The sequence below is a fragment of the Crocuta crocuta genome, unplaced genomic scaffold (assembly GCF_008692635.1).
Source record: "Crocuta crocuta isolate KB4526 unplaced genomic scaffold, BGI_CrCroc_1.0 scaffold599, whole genome shotgun sequence".
NCBI lineage: Eukaryota > Metazoa > Chordata > Mammalia > Carnivora > Hyaenidae > Crocuta > Crocuta crocuta.
Window position 1 is genome coordinate 966 of NW_027527383.1, and position 8,009 is coordinate 8,974.

Below are 8,009 nucleotides of genomic sequence, written 5' to 3' on the forward strand. Positions count from 1 at the left end.
CTATGAGCACTGCTATATCCAAGAAGACTCTTTGACTGTCCAGGGCCTATCCTTTCAGAGAGTGTTTTTTGAATGGTATCTCTTGGTCTCTCTCGTTGGGACCTTGGTTATTTTATTTTCCTATTCGTAGTGATATTTGGGACTCTCCACCTTGTATACTCTGGTTTGTTTCTTGAGGTCGCCCTGGAAAAGGAAACAGACAGACAAACACACAGGGAGCAGGAGCACAGAAACGCACAGGCTAATTCAACTAACATGCAAAGCGAGTGGGAAAACGAAAAAGTTAAGATAAAAGACGGAGGAGGGAGGGCGAATAACAGGAAGTATAAAATACATAAAAGGGTCAAAAAGGAGAAAAGAAAAGGAAAAAAGAAGAAAACTGATGGACAAAGAAGGGTTTAAAGCATATAACCGGATTTCCCAGCTACAGTTAAATAGCCGTGTGTATGCAGTGCTGGTTGAAGAGCATAGAGAAAGAGAGAGAAGACAGGGTGGGGATGAGGCAAAATTGAAAATAGGATGAAAAGGCAGAAGGCATAAGAACCTTTTTCAAAGAGCTAAAAGGTAGAATATGGTTGGATAGGTGAGAGAAGGATGCTGGTGTTATCCAGAGAAAGTATATAGTCTAATTACTCCTGACAGAAAGAGATGAAAATGTCCGTAGGTGTAGAATTTACATCTACAGAATGGACTTGTTGATATTGTTTAAGCAAGCCTGCGACCAGAGTTAATCAGGTTAGTTTTCTGGGGAAAAAGAGAGAAAAGAGAAAGAAGAAGAAAAGAAGAAAGAAAAAGGGAAGAGGGCAGCCCTCAAGCAGGGATGGGTGTGCGGTGATCCACTGCCTTAGGCGGAAGTTCTGCCTTGGTGGTTGTCGGGAGGAGAGTGACGGTGCTCCAGTCCCTTCTAGAACCAAGCGCTGCACGTTGCTTTTTTGGGTGTGTAAACCCCCTGTATCGGGGGCACAGCCAAAGTTGGTTGCACTCTTCAACCGAGGCCATTCCCAATCTCCAAATCCCAGTCCACGCGCCCCGCTGAAATTGCCTTAGACACAGCTTCCCAGGCAACCCCCTCGGGGCAATTCCAGGCCCCCTGCAGATCTCAGGGTGTGGAGTCAGAATTGCTGCTTCCTTCTCTGGGTGGGGCTGGCGAGGATGCCCTGGGGGCTTGCCTGCCGGGTGCGCTTAGCCGAGCCCGCTGGAATGAGGAAAACCGGGTCCCTCTATGGCTTGTCACCTGGATCACGAACTCACAGGCAAATTTCCCAGTTTTTAGCTCTTTGCCTTCCCTCTAGAGTTCCAGCCCTCCAGGAGCGTGGATGCCCGGTGTCCGTGCGCGCGGCTAGTCTGGGGCCCAAGCCGCCTGGGAGGGCAATGGCAGCAGGCGCGCCGTTACTCTCAAGTCCAGCCCGCCAGGAGCAAGCACAGAGAAGCAGTCTGTGCGCTCAGCCCCCCTGGGACCAGTTGGCGCGAGGGGACATGGCGTGCAGGTGTTTGGCAAGTACGCTCTTTCTATGCCCTGAGCGGAGGTTTTTCCTCTGAGCGGAGGTTTTTCTGTTTCAGACTCTGTCTTTTTCCCCTCTCACTCCCCATAGGGGTAGAGAGGGATCGCCTCCGACCCTGGAGTCTCTAATCCCAGCCCGATTTTATCTTCTCCAGTTCGCACTCACGTTAGAAGGCTTTCTCAGTGGTTTCTGCGTCCTTTTTCTCCCAATCCCTCAGGTTTTGTAAGGTTTCCAATGGCTTCAGATCTTTTCCGTGTGATGTATGGGCGCGAGTGCAAGTACGGAGCTACTTACTTCTCTGCCATCTTGCCCCCTCTCTGAAGATAACATAATTTTAACACCACTCTAAGTGAAGTGAAAACTACAGAAACAGATGAAAAGAAAAAAAAACCTCTATTATTATCAATCCATGCAGCAAAGATGAAAAAAATGTTTGTTTTTCAAAGTATTAAATTTTCATATTGCCATACAAGTAAATGTTGTTTTCATTATTCTACTAAATAAAATTGTAGATATTTTACTTTGAAGATTAGTTAATTCCTCATTTTAAGCTTCCATTTCACTTTGTATCTGGAGTTAATTTTGTTAGAGATTATTCTTTAGAATCTTATTTGTGTAGGTTTATAAATATTCCGATTAGTGGCAGTCTTATTTGTGTAACAAGAAAAGATAGGATTTTTTTAAATGTTTACTTATTTTGAGAGAGACAGAAGAGGGATATGCCAGAGACAGAGAGGGACAGAGGATTTGAAGCGGGCTCTGTACTGAGAACAAAGAGCCTAATGCAGGGCTGGAACTCATGAACCCTGAGATCGTGACATCATAACTGATGGAGCTACCCAGGTACCCCATATAGAATTTTTAATTAAACAGATCATTAAATATTATTACAAATTAGGAAAATATAAATCCCTTCCACTCATCTTATTTAATTGACACATTTAGTTAATTTTCCATTAAATAATCTAAACACTATGAGAATTTTAAATGCTCAATAAGATTATGATGACTGTTTTATTATTTTAATTAATTAATTTATTTTGAGAGAGACAGACAGAACAAGGTGGGGATGAGCAGAGGGAGAGAAAGAGAGACAATCCCAAATAAGCTCAATGCTGCCACAACAGAGCCTGATGCAGAGCTCAAACTCACAAACTGTGAGATCATGACCTGAGCTGAAACCAAGAGTCAGATGCTCAATCAGCTGAGCCACCCAGGTGATCCATTTCACATTTAATAATGCACTGAACCACAAGTAGAAACATCATAATAAGAAAATGCATTTTTAACCTAGAAATTCATATAAGTTGTAATTGGTCTCTAAAGACACATACACTCATCTTACATGATTGAAGCAAAAATTTAGTGAAAATTACTATATTTTATGCTATAAATGTGCTTGCCTTATCAAAATAAGCAATAGTGAGCATCTGTTACACAAATTCCTACTAAATAGTTACTTAAGTATACAACTGGAGTGGAAGTAATACAAATGTCCATAAACATTTATTAACATGAGTTAATAAGTAAAGTGTAATACATGCATACCAAGGGATAGAGGAATATTTTGGCACATGTTGCAGCAGGATTAACATTGAAGACATTATGTTTTATGAAATAAGCCAGTCACACACACACACACACACACACACACACACACACACACACTGCTGTATAACTCCACCTCCCTGAAGTACCTAGATTAGTCAAATATACAGAGACAGAAAATAGAATGGTGCTTGCCAGTGACTGGGAGATAAAGGAAAGGAAGTTATTAGAGTATGGATACAAAATTTCAGCCTGAGAATATGAAAACTTTTCAGGGGATTAATATTGGTAATGATTGTACTACAATGTGAAAATACTTAATCCCACCGTACTGGCAGTACACTCAGAAATAGGATAGTAGCAAAAATTAAGAAACTTAATCAACACCCTACAGTGAATAAGTTACCTATTGATCTTTAAACAGATTTAAAGTTATGTCAAACTTCAACAATAAGGGGATGGAAATAATGGAAAATAAGAAGCCCAGAAGTCAAAGAAATGACTTTGGAGGGTTTTGAGGTTCTTCAGGAAAGTGATACTGAACTCATAATTAGGGATTTTATTTAGTTACTAGGGGTAAAAACTGCATGTTAGAGTTACAAGGATGTGGAAATCACAGAATTTTGGCAAATAAAAAATACATTTAGCAAAGAGGAAGTATATTTTTGACATCTCTAATTTTGAAATAACCAACTAAAAATGTCAAGTATAATGCTACCCGTGCAGTAATGAGGCTCAAGAACTGGAGTGAGAGACTGAGTAGGCATTTTGCAATGTCTTTCTCCATCCTAAATGACATTCAAATAAGGGGTGCTGATGTAAAGTGGAGGCAAAAGGAATGCTCATGGAAGAGGTGGACTACTTCTGCTATATAACTTCACTGAATTATACGATTGAGAATGAATTATTGAATTATTTCATTGAGAAGTTTGAATTAAATGAATTATTTCATTGAGAAAGAATGAATATTTCCATGTCTGCAGCTATGATTTTATTTATTCAACAAGTTCGAACAGATTAGAGATGAAAATGCCTGTAAAGATTTAGATTCAATTCAGAGCAGTCCTGTGCCCTAGTCAAGGGGCTCTCCTAACAGAAAGTGGAATCTATGCCCTGGCTCTGCTCTCTGCCAGGGCCTGGCCTGGCTAGCTCCAGGGTCGGACAGAGTTGGGCAAGCCTTGGGAAGGATCAGGGCCAGGGATGGAGGACAGCCAGGCCTCCTTCCGGGAGCCAGCCAGGAGGTTATGGGGGCGCCTGTCGACTCCCAGGAGTGGAGTGAGTCTCTTTCCAGAGCTCATTTTCAACCCCTCTCCAAATGGGTCCTGAAGAGTAGGTAAGCCCAATAAAACTCATCACTGTTGGCATTTCTCATTTCTTTTATTGACTAGGATGCATGGGATGCCCGAGGAGCTCACCCAAGGGAGGCAGGGGAAGATTTTCCTTCTGGATAGAGGCACCAAATGAGGATTTTCCCCTGATATCCAGACCCTCTGCAGTCGCCATCCACCCAGCTCTTTGGTGGATTTGGAGTGGTCCTGAGTAAGTCTTCCTGAGAGAATAAAAATGTTTCAAAAGTCATTTCTGTGGCTTGGGACTGAAAAAGAAAATCTCTTCTGACTGAAGAGAATTTACTACTGTGGTTGGGTGAAGAATGAATCACTTTTATTTTCTCTTCTTTACCCAGTAATTTTGTGTTTCCATGAATTTGAGGGGAAACGATTTTATTTAATTAAACAAAGCGTCGTCTTAGTTAGTAGTCTGCATTTAATATTATAGTGTCATGCTAAAGGAAATATTCTAAGGTCCTTACCGTTTTCAATATATACTTCAGCAAAGTTAAACTAATGCACTAACAATTCCAAATTAAATGTGTCCTTTTGCAGACTCAGTATTTTAGCTCCTACACCGGAAAATATAAGCCCTCTGGTTTAGAAAAGCAATGCCTTCCTAAATTAAATAATATCAAGAAAGATGATCTGATTTTGACAGGTTTCAATAAATTTTGATATGTTTTATATGTGTAACTCTCCTATCAAGCATCTAGCTTTTACATAGTTAAAAACACATTGATTTAACCCAGCTTCTAAGAATATTGATTATTCATGACATAAGGCAAAGCACAAACATAAATTACAAATTGTGTGAATAATGTCCTTCTATTCACTTATGTTGCAATCATGTGGTACAAAGACACAGTTATATTATTACAATTTATCAAAAAATATTCATTATACAAATTAATAAAGGTGGGGAACTTACTGTGAAAACTTTGAAAATGAGAAAAAATGGGGAAAAGTTGAAATTAATTTTATGTTCATGTTAAAATTTTTTGAAAATAGCAAATGAAAGATTTGGGATGTTTTATCATTTTCAGACATGTACTTATCAAGAAATAATATAATTCAAATAGAACACTGCAAATGATAAAAACTCTGTCATTTATTCATTTTCAGGGTCACTCTTGTTTGAAAAATGGAAACACCACCTCAGATTTCATTCTTCTAGGACTATTTAACCACACAGAAACCCAACTATTTCTCTTTGTGATGGTTCTGACAACTGCCTTCGCCTCCCTAGTGGGCAATGCCCTCATGATTTTCCTGATCACCAGGATGCCCGGCTCCACATGCCCATGTACTTCCTACTGAGCCAACTCTCTCTGGTGGACATGATGCTGCTATCTACCATTATGCAAAAAATGAGTGCTGACTATTTGACTGGAAAGAAGTCCATCTCCCCTGCTGGCTGTGGGCTGCAGATATTCTTCCTCCTGACTTTAGAAGGGGGTGAGTGTTTCCTCTTAGCAGCCATGTCCTATGACCCTGTATGTGGCTATTTGCCACTCACTGTGATACCCCATCCTCATGAACTGGCAATTATGCCTGAAATGACTGTGGGGTCTTGGTTCCTGGGGGCAGCTGATGGGCTTATGCAGACTTCTGCTATCCTGAATTTTCCATTTTGTGATGCACATGAGATCAATCATTTCTTCTGTGAGGCCCCCTACTCCGGTAATTTAGCTTGTGCTGACACATTTGTCTTTGAGTATGTGATGTATATGTGCTGTGTATTAATGTTCCTGGTTCCATTGTCTCTCATCCTGATTTCCTATAGTCTCATCCTTGCTGCAGTTCTCCAGGTGCATTCTAGAGAAGCCCACAGAAAGGCTTTTACCACATGTTCCTCACATCTCTCTGTGGCGGGACTCTTTTATGGAGCTGCCATTTTTACCTATATGCAATCCAAATCCTACAGGTCAGCAAACCATGATAAAGTAGTGTCAGTGTTCTATACTATCTTCACCCCTGCGCTGAACCCCCTCATCTAGAGTCTAGATGCAGACAGACCTCCATAGTTTGGATCTTTCACTAAGTTGTCATGAACACATCAAATTGTGGATTGTTAAAAATTTGTTAATCAAAAATCATTAAAATGTTTTCATACCACACAATTAGTATGTTCAAAATGAACTAAATAGTGAAGCAATTTTGAACATTGTTAATTTGTTTTTAAATGTGGTATAACTTACAAATACTAGAATGCTCACATCTGAAGCTTGCCATTCAACCAGTGTCAACAACTTGGACTTGTAACTTATCCCATGAGCAAAAGATAATTCTCACCAGACCAGTAATGTTTTTCATGCCCTTTTCCAGTAAAACCATTCAACCAAGATACAACTACTGATCACATTTGTATCTCTGTCCTGTAGTTTGGTCCATTTTAGAATTTTGCTTCAATGAAAATATAAAATAAGTGTTTTAAATATTTGTGCCTTTTTCTCTATTTAATATGTTTTATTTTTAAAAAAAAATTTAACGTTTACTTATTTTTGAGAGAGAGAATGACTGAGCATGAGTAGGGGAGGGGCAGAGAGAGAGGGAGACACAGGATCCATAGAGGGCTCCAAACTCAGCTGTCTGCCTAAAGCCTAATGTGGGGCTCGAACTTACAACCCATGAGATCATGACTTGAGCTGAAGTCAGATGTTTAACCAACTGAAACACCCAGGTGCCCCTTGATTTAATATGTTTTTAAAGATGCTGCCACAATTTTACATCTATCAGCTGTTTGCTATTTTTCATTTCTAAATAATATTCCCATCTCTGAATCTAATATTCTTTGTCTATATCCTACTTTGATGAACATGTGAGCTATTTTACATCTGAAACTGTTATGATTAAAATAGTTTTAACTTCCTTTTTGTGATCACACATTTCTGTTTCATTTGCTAGATGCATGACTAAAATTTTAGTGTACAATATAACAAAAATGTTTGTTCAATTTTACATGCTCAGCAGCAAATCACAGAAATACCTCTTGCTCCAATAGGCAGCAATTATGGGTTATGTTAACCTTTTACATTTTAGCTATTTTGGTATGGATAGACTAACTTATTTTGGTTTTGTTTTGCATTTCCCTAATGATTATTGTTTCTGAGAACTGTTTTTATTAATTCATGGCCTATACGTATATCTTCCTTTGTAAACTATTTTCATTTTTGGAAAAACAAAAACAAAGAACAAAACATACGATGTTTCCAAAACAAAAATAACTTGGTGTTTTTTAGTTAGCAGTTAATGATGTTTATATAATTATTTGGAATATTTGAAATAAAATTATATTTGGTTTAGTTGTTATTATGTTTTCTGGAAAATCTGCTTTTATTCAATTTTCAAAGATTAATTAGTCATTAAAATTGATACTTATGTAAAACATCTCTTCCTCAATGTCCACTGGGCTTGATTTATGTTTCTTTTAATTATGCATTTATGATTCTTCCATGTATTTAAAAAATGTTTATTTATGTTTTAGAGATAGAGATCAGAGAAAATTCAAGGGGGTGGGCAGCAGAGACAGAAGAAAACACAAAATCTGAAGCAGGCTCCAGGCTCCAAGCTGTCAGCACAGAGCCCGATGCAGGGCTTGAACTCATGAACCATTAGAGCATTATCTGAG

At 38.9% G+C, this 8,009-nt stretch overlaps 1 pseudogene; it reads left to right on the forward strand.

Moving 5' to 3' along the window:
* The first annotated feature begins 4,250 nt into the window (after positions 1-4,250).
* Positions 4,251-6,378, forward strand: LOC144241010 (olfactory receptor 2T12-like; annotated as a pseudogene).
* Positions 6,379-8,009: the final 1,631 nt, after the last annotated feature.